At 41.0% G+C, this 12153-nt stretch overlaps 2 protein-coding genes and 1 pseudogene across 2 annotated transcripts in view; 1 reads left to right on the top strand and 2 right to left on the bottom strand.

The window, feature by feature from the left end:
- Positions 1-12153, top strand: part of LOC121604361 — a 235730-nt pseudogene that overhangs the window by 123752 nt on the left and 99825 nt on the right.
- The window catches only part of LOC121604362 (histone H3-like), a 610603-nt gene that overhangs the window by 507162 nt on the left and 91288 nt on the right, over positions 1-12153 (bottom strand). The window lies entirely within an intron of this gene.
- Positions 1-12153, bottom strand: part of LOC121604338 (E3 ubiquitin-protein ligase SMURF2-like) — a 62332-nt gene that overhangs the window by 49647 nt on the left and 532 nt on the right. The window lies entirely within an intron of this gene.

Here is a 12153-nt window from a genome sequence, read left to right as displayed (position 1 = left end):
TATACTAATCAAGCCAACTCTCTACACAGGCTGTGTAACAGCTCAAAATACAGTGACTGTGTATTGGGTGCTATGTGTTCCCATATGGATGCAAGGGTTCATTTACAAACTGTCAATGTATGGTATACTAGCCCTTAGAAATGAGGGGATGAGAGACAGACAGAGGCAGAGGAAGATGATGAGTATGACTATGAAGTGGAAAACAGTATTCAGAGGTTGGGGTGGGGATCCAGAGAGCACCAGGAGGAGGAAAAAAGAGCAATAAAAGAAGAGAACTGTAGAGATGAAAGAGAGAATAGGGACAAATAAAACAGAGGAAGAAGGCTGAGATATGATATGGAAATGATATGGAAATCAAGGAGGAAAAAGTAAAAGAAAGGGTGATTAAGATAAGTGGGGGTGATGGAGGGAGGCAGAGATGTGCCAGTCGCACATCTCTGCGCCCAATAACTGCAAACCTGAGAAAAACAAGGGACAGCCAATGGTCTGAACAAACTGTTGTTGCATCTGTTTCAGGCTCAAACTGATGCAGTTCGAAACTGGCATATATGCGAGTTAGACTGTTGTGAAAAGATGGTGAATCAGTAGTAGTCTGCTGTCTCAAACAGATCTTTAAACTTCTCTACTACATGAGGGCATATGACTGCCCATAAACCACAAGTCACCATCAGGCCCACTATCCACTGACAATATGGCACAGCCGCTTGGGAAGAGTTACTGAAATGTGTCTATGTCTTACATATGTCTAACATACAGTTAATGCCAGTTGCACCTCACATTATCACAGTATTTGTGTTATTCTACTCACTTTCCTGTTGACAGAAGAACAGGGCCTGAGAAGCAAGCTCAGAGGCAAGTGATCAGATGTGAGAGACAGAACCAAGAGAGTATGACACCTACTGTGAAGATGGAGGTAAAAGAGGAAGACAGTGCAGCGACAAAGGGCAAAAGAGAGAAAGAGAGAGATGGAGCAGTGCCTGCCATGTTTCCTGTCACTCTGAGTATGAATTACATGTAGAGAGGTTACTTCAGTAGCTTCATAGCTCTGGGTACGCATAAACTCAGCTGAGCCTGGCAGAGTCTGTAGGAGGAGTCAAGATCTCTTCGTTGCCTGGGGGTGCAGAGAGGTGATGTGCCGCCCAGAAGCACACCAGACAGGAATAACCTGACACTGACCACCATTCAGCTTTTCTTCATGAGCTCTACCCCTGTGGTCATCGGGTTTCAAGAAAATACTATGGGCTGTTGGTTTTATTGGTTTTATACCTATGTTGAAAAACAGATTCAGATAATTAATCTGTCATTTAACGGCTGGATTTAAAAAAAAAAAAAAATCTCTGACAATCACTGATATGAAAAACAGCCTCCTCCAAAGTGGTCTAAAAATGTAGTTCCTCAGTATATATTTATTAATTGTCTAATAAGCATGGCAGCACTTAGCTTCAATCCAAAAAACAATCTGCAAGTCCCTTATTCAACAACAGCATCATGAAATAAACACTGTTGGTGAATGAGGGGTCAGATCCGTCATAGTTAATGCATCGTAGTGAGAATAGAGGGATCGTGTTTCTTTACTTCTGGACCTCTGTAAACAGGTTGGAAATCCTGCTGTTACTGTGCTTATATTAAGAGAGGAGTGGGATGGTGTGGCAAACCGGCGCCGTACGAGCTACTTGATCCTCATCTCTACAATAAAAAAAACACTGCATCACTCACATCCTCTGACCGTCTCTCTCCCACATTGAAACTGAAAACACAGACTCAGAGAAAGATCGGGAATGCAATTTGAGTGGCAGTGTGTGTGAGTGTGTGTGTATGTTTGCATGTTCATACAGTAAGACATGTTGAGTGGTCTACCAGACACACACAGACACACACAGACACACACAGACACACACAGACACACACAGACACACACACACTGGTGGGCAGTCTGACCGCAAAAACAGTAGCAGGAGAACAGTGAGGGGGAGGAAAGTGTGATCCTTTAAGTCTAACCTGCCTTCCTGCTTCCGCTGGGTTAAAAAAAAAAAAAACCTACCACTGAAAAGAGAAAAGACTTTTCTTTATTCACAGGCAGAAACTAGTTAATATTTACAACTCTAGCCTGGCAACAGTGGTAGATCTATGGTGTTTCTTTGTACGTTGTACAGACAGTTTTCATTTTCTGGGCATGAAGAGAAAAATGTTTAGGCTGATAATGAAAGCAAAAAAAAGAAAGAATGTGTGTGTATATAATATAAACATCGATTTAGTTTTGTTTCAGTTTTATTATTATTATTTCTGTTGCTGTTTCTTCTAGTTTCAGTTTTCATCAACTGTAACACGCTTGCACTAATATTGCTCTACTGATGTTGAAGGCAACACAGTCTCTTATGGGGGCTGAGGCCTAGCATGAGACTATAACAACATCCTTTAAATAGCATTACTTGCATTCTTGGACATGTTTTAGTTGTTTAGGATTTGTCAAAGATTTCTGATTTAAAATACTGTACATAATCACTTTTGTTGATTTAGTATAATGTTCTCCATGATGTTGGATTAAATTGTTTAACTATCAACACTGAAAAGGGCCATAGTGATTAAAATGGCATACAGTGTAAATATTTTTATGCATTCTTGTTTTCTAGGAAATAAAAGCAGAACAAATGTACTACTTTTGCTCAGGGTCCCTGGAATTCCCTCAAAAACTCCTCAGGGTCCTCAAACAAACTCTGACATACACTAAGTACAGTACTCTGTTGAGGGACCGGTACAGGAAGTTTGAGTGTACGTGTGTGTATGCATGTGTGCACGCATGTGTGCACATTACAAGTTGAGAACAGATAAAGACAAAAAAAAAAACACCAAGCTGGAGCCACAACGGCGGAGTCGTCTGTCAGCTGTCTGGACTAGATCCGGGGGTGAGTGAGGGAGAGGAAGGAAGACAGAGAAATGACAGAGAGATGAGGGACATCCTGTTCAAGAACGAAAAGAGAGAGTAAAAGACTGATGAGAGAAATGCAGGATGCAGAGACACATGAAAGGCTGTAGTGGGGAGACAGAGAGTTCAAGCAGTGAAAGCAAGGCGGATAGGCAGGATGCAGTAAAGAGCGAGAGCGACACAGTAGATCGAGAGCGACGCAGTAGAAAAACACATTTGTAGACCGATTACCTGCCTCTTCATATGTTCCAAATTAAATTTTTAAGAGTCAAGTTTTTGCCTCCCCTCATAATTCTCAGAGGCTGTCAGAAATATGATGCTCAAGGCACATAAAAAGAAAAGGTGACAGTTCTCTTCTTCTTCTTTCATTTCTACATTCTGCAGGAAAATCCTCCTGAAGCACTTGGAAAGTTTAATGTGTTCTGCATATTGAAGACCACCTCCTCTCCAGTCAGAGGCTGTTATGCAAGAGTGAGGTGTTCAGTCTTTCCATTTTCCTGCTCAGAAGTACACGGATGCCACCAAGTTCAAAAGTAATTTGAAAAGCAGATAAAACTAAGGATTGACTGAAACAACCAGTTGTACAAAGCAATCTCAAGGAAAAAAAAAATATTATGACATAATATATGAGAAACCAATATAGTATAATATAAATGCATGCTTTATACAATACAGTGCACGATTTGTGAATTTTCCCTGAGCCCAGTTTTCAGCCAAATATTCAATGAAGAAAAGGTTTTAGTCCTGTAGAAAGCACGTAAGCTCCCTGTGTGTTACATGGTAAAATGCAGGTCATGAGTGGAGGACAGTAAAGCTGAGTTATGAGACTGGCAGCACCCTGTGAGATTTCAGTACTGAGTCACAGTCTCCTCATATGCCAAATTCTTCCTAAAACACAGAGCTGCGTTGAGATACAAAGAAAGTGCTTGGGATGCTAAACCAGCTTGAATTTGTCATTTTTAGCAGTCATTTTTCAAAACAAACTATTACGGCTTGATCAGACATCAAGCAGGATTCATCTTCAGTTAATAAAGGACTGACCAGCTGCACACAGCCAGCATCTCTCCAGAGCAATGCTCCTTTATGTCTGCTTAGCTGTGGTTGTGTTAAATGTGCTAAACCTAATAGAAAAATCCACAAGTCAACTGAAAGCAAATGTATCAATGAAATGAAATGGTACGATTCAACGCACCAGAGAACTGGGGGTTTCCCCACAGCATAAAATTTGAGCACAGAGGAGAAACTGAGATGACCACAGCTCTGTGTTCCCTTTTCACCCCCGTTACGAAATTACATCCCCGCAAATCAGCATTAGCAATGCCAAACTCCAAAACAAAAACACATACCAAGAACTTCATTCCATACAGTGATTTTAAAAATAAGAGGGTAAGGAAAGGGGGGGCTCTTGATAAATACTTAGATTCAAGGGCTGCAATGATAAAATATCTGTGGATTTAAGTTAGCTTACACTTCAACATCTATCTTACTGAGACTCTGGTGTTAATTATACATCGTGTTACTCAGAGATGAAAAGCAAAGACAGCCGTCTGTGCGCTATCGTCACAACAACCAGACAGCTGTACTTTTGCTACTGCTGGGCAGGTGAGCAACAGGCTAGATAAACACTACGGCTCAATGTCTGCACATTATTGGAAAAGGAAGAAAAATAGGTCAGCCATCAATAGTAGTGCTGAACCACAAGGTGATCTTAACTACTCTTCACTAATTATTTAAAAGTTGTTCCCCAAGCACTGCACAGTGGCTGCCCACTGCTCCTAATATTAAGGACAGGTTATCAACAAATTTCACTATGAGGATAAATACAAGATAGCTTAAAAAACTTAAAACTTAAGTATCATACAGTCAAAGTCAGATGCTGCCAAAACAGTGGCCCAAGAAAAGTGCCTAACAATAAACAAACAGAAGCATCCTCTCATTGATTATCTGCATGCCTTGAACAAAAGGTGCAGGACTTGGCAATCAAGAAGACCTTGACATACAGCAGGAGTGCATGTATAAGCACAGTTTATACAGGAACTCTGTTTTCTCACGCACACATGTAGGGACCTATACGTTACCACAGTGATATGATAAGATAGTTCAGAGAGTATCATGAAAACACAACAGGTAAATCCCAATTAAGGGGACATTAGGTGTTTCATCATCCTTCTACTTTGTCATTTAGAAACAGTTGGTCTCACTTTCCAAAAAAAGAACAAAGAACAACAAGCCACATTCATTTCGTAATTTCAGTAGATAATAAAATAGCACCAGTGACCACAAGTTAAGCTTTGAGTTGAGTCATGATATTAAGTGAAGATACATTAAGATGTATCATTTTGTTGTTTATGATTACCACGCGTACAGTGACAACTTGATGTTTTCACCACAAATTAAGCAAAATGCGCAACATCATTTTGTCTGGTCTGCTGTATTTAGAACCATTGTCACCTACATTTTCCTTTTAGATATACTGATAACAAAAAGGATAAATACAGCTGGAACAGATTCATCACGAAGTGAATACAAACATCTCCATATGATGACGGTGGCCACCGTGAACACCGAATGGTTGTACTGAACCTGTGTAGTGTGTGGTAAATTGAAATGCATGCTAGTGATGCAGACTAAACAGAGGCAGAGGAAGTTTGGGTATAGAGATCTGTATTGCGCTACAAAACCTAACCACAACACAGTGACCCCAAACTCGCGCTAGAGGCAAGATCAAGCAGACAAGCAGACATTCAGACACACACAGAAACAGGAGTATCATCTCTTTCAAAATAATCAAGAGTACTGAATATTTATACAAAAGAATAATTCAGTGCAATATCCACAGCCAGATGACTCAACTGAGTCATTCACTGCAAATAAAAAAAGGTAATAAACAAGTCCAATTAGGCTTGCCGCAGAGTATGCATTTTACACACAGGCTCCTATAAATTCCACAAACTAAGACTGGTTTACACTTTGGCACTGACTTCTGCCTCAGATGCTGAGGGCAACAGATTCAAGCATAGACTGACAGGAATCTGTGTTTTGGTATTTAAATGCAGGCTATTAAAATACAGAAACACTGCATATTGTCAGTGCAAAGGAGTCTCTCTTGATCCTGACGTCTCACTACACTCCTATTCTTTAAAACATCAAGGCTGGTGACAATGACCAGGTCAGAAAGGAAAGGTTAAGGTGAACAATTATCATTTGCCCCTCCCACTGTCCGGTCCTCCCTGCTGTAACCCCTGGATACCGTCCCACCTCAACCTACACACCCCTTCCCACAGCATTCACCTTGCACCCACCCTGTACATCCACTGCATTTGCAAGGTGAGAAAGGTTGCAGGTCCGGATGGCATCAGCTCAAGACTTCTCAAGTCATATGTAGACCAGCTGTGCGACATAGTTGAGCGCTTTTTTAACCCGAGCAAGAAGCCGTAGAGTGCAACAGCTGTAGAAAACTTCCTGCATGGTAACAGTGCAAAGACCACATACCCCAAGGACCTCCACAGCTACAGGTCAGAGGCACTGACATCACACCTGATGAGGAACCTGGAGATGCTGGTCCTTGTCCATCTCAGTCCCTTGGTGAGACTATCAATGGACCCAGTACAGTTCCCCTATCAAACTGGCATTGGGGTGGATGGTGCTGTTATCTACCTCCCACACAGATCCCTCACTCACCTGGCAATGGCTGGGAGCACTGTGAAAACCATTTTTTTAATTAACCAGTGCTTTCAATACCTAAAAGGCCAGGCTTCTGAAGGACAAGTTGTCATACATCAATCACTTCCAAATTACAGTTCTCAAACGCTTACAGAGTGTTAAGAGTGTTGAAAGAAGAGGTGACGCAACAGAGTAGTAAACATGACCCTGTCCAAACTTTTTTCTGAAATGTGTTGCTGGCATCAAATTCTAAATGAGAATGTCAAAAGCAAAAAATGAAATTTTTTAGTTTCAACAACTGACATATTGTCTTTATGCCATTTTCAATTAAATATGGGGTTTCAGTGTTCTGCAAATCATCACATTATATCTCTATTGACATTTTACAACTTTTTTGGAAAAGGGGTTGCATATCTTGCTTTTTAATTGATACTTCTTGCTATTATGCTATCTTCTGCTCTAACACTGCACATTTCCCTGATGTGGAATTAATAAAGGATGAACTTATTTTATATAAAACTATGAACATCAGATGAGCAGATAGAGTGAGGGACGATGACAGAAGGGCTGACAGCAGCAGTGAGGCCTGCTCGACATGGGCATCTCCCTTGTCTTGGCAGATCAAGTCTAAAATGTCTGAGCTGAAGAACACACAGGCCACTGTACAGTATACCTACACACTCAACAAGATGAAAAAAGATCTATTCGCTCACACTCATCTGTGTGTACATACACACTCTCCCTTCAAATCTGTAAGAGTAACACACTGTGCTGCACTGCTTGTTCAGAAATCACACTGATGGACAGGCTTGGGAAAAAAAAAAAAAAAACAGGAGCCAAAGAGGAAGCGTCAGATTCCAGACAGAGGAAACCCAGAGGTAAGCAGTATGGAAATGGGCACGTAGGCATGAACACATCATACTTTTGTGCAGACTGGCTTAAACAGCACAAACACTGAACCACAGACTTCAAAAAGGCAGTGGACTGCAAAGACGGATCGCCCACTGACCTCAAGAAACAACACACTTTTTCAATGTGGTGTTGTAGAGATTTGAGGTGCATACTGAAAGGCTATGAAATACTGAAATGCACTAGTAAATCATCGTTGCAGGTGCAGGCAATCATTTTCACCCTGTGTTTCTCAATGTGTGTGTGGTAGCAAAAATGTAGATAAATTTGGTGAAAATTTTAAGAACAGTTAGAGGCAACTTCTGCGCGAATCAGGAATTTTGAGCAGTGCCTATTAATTGCCTCATAACTGGGTCAAGCTGCACTTTATGCCGGAGCACTACTTGTTCCTAAATTAAGATGGTGCCAGGGATACATAAAACAGAGAGCAACACCACAAACACGTCACTGTATGAGTCACGTCCATTGTGTGCTGATGAATCATAATTAATAACTCTGGTCCACATTTCAACTGTCAAAACTTTGAGAAAGCCACTTCGAAATAAAACCGCTTAGCTGTAACAAAATAAATGACACCACATCACATGCATAGTCCAAGTCCCTACACTACCAGCAGCTCACAATGTGTTAATTAAATGTGACTATTGCTATGTAATCAGCTTTCATTCAAATCATGTGGGGAGGCCAGCAAAACTGGCAAGTGGAAATAGCCTCATACCACCAATTTAATCTATTCAAGGTGAGGCTGAAGTAGTGAGCCAGAGATGGTTGTGATTCGTGAAAATGGTTTTAGGATTCAAAATTGTAGGGAAAATATAAAGGAATATATCTAACATTCCTGCCAAATTCAGGAGAACTATCAGTGAGAATTATTTCCAAATAGTTGTGTTTAATTCCTCTCATTTCTGGCTGCTTTACTCGGTTGAGCAAATCATCTAAAAAAGGAAGTAAGTATCTATTATTTAACAGGATAAATACATCTCTCATCAGACAAATTTTTAATTCTTCTCACACTCTAACAGGAACAAAGCTTTTACATAATGCATAATTATCTAGCAACCCCATATGGGCAAAATAACCTAAAATTCTCATAGTGCCATAGTGCACTCTTTGCAACATTCATTTCATTTTAGGAAGCCGACAGTCCAAATTTAGCTCAGCATCGCGTGCTGACAGTACATCCTGTGGAAACTCAACTGTGTATATGAGTGCGTTTGCGTACACGTGCGCGTGGAAGTGTACGTTTGTCTTCTCTTTTGAGAACACAAACTATGCACTTGCTCATACAAACAAGCTGACACACACAGCTGTACTTTCTGAGAGCTGACAATGAATGCTGAGACAGTGGTCCCTGATAACTTCCCCTAAAATGCACTCTGCCCCGGTGCTAATGCTGGACCAGGGACAGAGGCTGGATCTTTATCTTAATCACCAGCTTGCTGGCTTTAACCCTCACTTCAACGCACACATAAGCTCCAGCACCAGCTTACCAAAATGTTAGAATGAGAGACGCACGCGCACACACAAAGCATGAGAGTAAATGAAAAATGTACATGTGGGTTTCCTTACTTGCCTGAGTATCATGTGCTCACACAGAACAGGAAGAATCCTGAGATGATTCTTCCAGTCGTTCCCTGCTTGCTGTGTGCCAACTGGAGACTAATGCAGGAAATGGATCCCATAGACAGACTCCCGTCCTCACAGCCGAGGCAGTGACAGCATAGTGCAGCCAAGAGGCCATATTTGAAAAAGGGGGTGAGAGATCGATTCATCCCCTTGTATATTTCATGTCGCTTACCTTTGAAAAACTCCGGATTCCATCCAGTGAAGGAAAGTGAGGAAAAACACCCTGTTCTTGTTAAATCTCACTAAATCATACACCAAGTCTGACTGTGCAGGAGATGGTGGGGGAACTACACCAATTGTCGGCTCCCTGCAGTGTTAGGAATAACAGCTCATGAAATCCAAGATTGCTCTCTTTTACAAGCTTGGCAGCAAGCTCTATGGGGACATAACGACACACCACCTACCAGCAAACTCAAACTAGAAGTTTATTTTTATTATTAATTTAACCATCAAGAGCAGCTGTCCCAGATAAATGTTCTAGACATGAGGAGGAGCTCTAAAAATGTCTTTGTAAGAAACTAGAAGGTGGAAATTGAATGTAGTGTGGGATGACTCAACTGACAATGACTCCTGTCAAAATCCTGCAGTGTGTGTAAGCCCACCCTACGTAAATTCTAATCCACTGCTGTGACAAGAGGTGATGCCAGTGAGGGTGACAAACTAAAACGGCTCACTTCAAATTGAGCTGTCTGTGTGACTCCTATCTCGGAAAGGCTTCACTTTTGCTGACTTTCAGTTTGCATCAGTGGTAGCAATGTTGTACATTTTTTGTTGAGTTTTGAGTTTTACTTTCATCTAAAGAGTATTGAAAACAAAGTGCAGACTTGCGGGCGAAATATCAAAATGAAAAGAAATAAAGCGAAAGCGTCTGCAGGGGTGCATAACTTGGCCCGGTTGGGACCAGAAACGTGTCATTGGTCACAGCACAGTGATTAGCCTTGGCAGTGCTTTTGCAAAAACCTGTAGCCACTTAAAGACATCAGAGAACGTTGGAGGTCAAACGTACAGCACTCCACTAAAAACTGGCAAGCCAGAAAAAACACTGACTTTCTGAAATTCATAATTATGTATCAGAATTCAAATTAAAATGGCATTCTGAGGCAAAGATCCTATTTAATACAGAGCCATTGTTTTACTGTGATGTGACTGGCTCCTGCTTAGAAAGAATGTATGGTGGCCAGCAGGAATGAAGGCTGGGAAATGGCAATGTGGCGACAGGCTGCATATAACCACTACATTGAGATGATACCAACAAGAATGACAGGTAAATCTTTTTGAATTAATGTGATTTTAAACAGAAATTTCCATTTTATCAGTCGGGCAACAAGTTTTAAACACTGGGGGCTTGCTGACCCATGAGCCTATTCATATTGCTTATCAAATAAACTGTTGGATGAACGGAAAAACATTCTCAACTGTGGAGCACAACAACTGTTCTAAATCCATTAACTTCCTTAGATCCCAGCTTTTGGCTTAGCCGATTCTAATTATCTCTGGAGGAAAAAAACTAAACAAACAAACAAAAAAAAAAACCTGCAAACTATGATAGAAACCACAGAGCAGACAGAGTAAAACTGGACTTGGGCTGGTATGCAATGTTAGGTCTAAATGCACATGGTCTCAGACACATAAATCAAATGTGGCCACAACTAAACACACATAAAGCTTAAATGAATGCACAAGTCTAAATGTGGACTAAATATCACTGATCATCACTGTGAGCAGAAATTCTGGTCGCTCTCTGCCATATGAAACATAATTTCTCTCTCACCTCTCTCACCCCTCTCACACACTCACACACACACTCACACACACACACACACACACACACACACACACACACACACACACACACACACACACACACACACAGAGTTTCCCTTATCCTTTCTCTCTAGTGAAGGACAGACAGAGGATGTGTCTATGACTGGGAAAGACTCACATTTCCTCTGAGGTTTCACATTCCTGGGATTCCGTCTGAAGACCACTGCAGCCCATTTAAAACCATTCCCCATATGGGGGAATCCAGGGCTGTTGAGAATGAAGGATGTCTGGGTAGGTTTGATTTTTGAAAGTAATTTCTCTGTAATGTATTGTTCTACCTTTCGAGGTAGATTGACCTGTTCACTTGTAGCACACTTTGCTGAATGGGAAGACACTTCATTCACACGATGTAGCTTACCCTAGCAAAAATCCCAACATGCTAGATCACCTGCCAAAGCTGTGCCATGGGAATTCAAAGTTACAGTATGCTGCTGTGAGTCAGAACACCATCAGCTTTATCATTTGATGTTACGAGCAAAAAAAACTGATGGAGTTGTCTGGTCTCACCATAAATCCATTCACACAAGTTAAACATAAAATGCCACAAATGCCATCTCACTCCAAGCAAGAGCACAGCTCTCAGAACAAACCAGAAAACGCTGCATTATTTCAAAATCCATATACAGCTGATAAATGTCGTTCGACTGTAATTCTTTATTGAACACGGCGAAAGTCATTATTTAGGTCAGTCGGTATGGCAACAGAATGTGTGATAAGATGTCGGCTTTTGTTAAAAAAAAAATGTTTTTGTGATTCTACATTGACTAAACCCCATGAATGAGCCCACACACAGTGTGTCCTCTATCCCCTGAAATGTACTTGTCACATGTCTACACTGAAGAGGACAAGTATGATTAATGATTAGATGTAGTTCTGTTTAAATGACGGATAAGGAACTGCTAAAAATAACCATAAAAATTACGCTGAACGACTATAGGCATCGATGGACATGAGCACAGTTAGCGGTATCAATCGTAAATATTTCATGCAAGCCGATCTTTGGAAGAAAGGCATTAGTAATGGTGCGGAAGCGTTAACCAGCCAAAAGTAATGTTAGCCAGCTAGGTTAATACAACATAAACAGCGTTGTTGTCGCAGCTAATGTTTGCTAACGAGCCAGGCTCATTCCAATGCTTAGTGCGTTGGCGTGAGTTACATTCAGCTACAGTCAAGCAATTAAACGCGGTAGTATATATATATATATATAT

This window comes from Chelmon rostratus, chromosome 3 (assembly GCF_017976325.1).
Source record: "Chelmon rostratus isolate fCheRos1 chromosome 3, fCheRos1.pri, whole genome shotgun sequence".
NCBI lineage: Eukaryota > Metazoa > Chordata > Actinopteri > Chaetodontiformes > Chaetodontidae > Chelmon > Chelmon rostratus.
The sequence above is the reverse complement of the archived record's forward strand: the minus strand, read 5'-3'. Positions and strand labels throughout refer to the sequence as shown.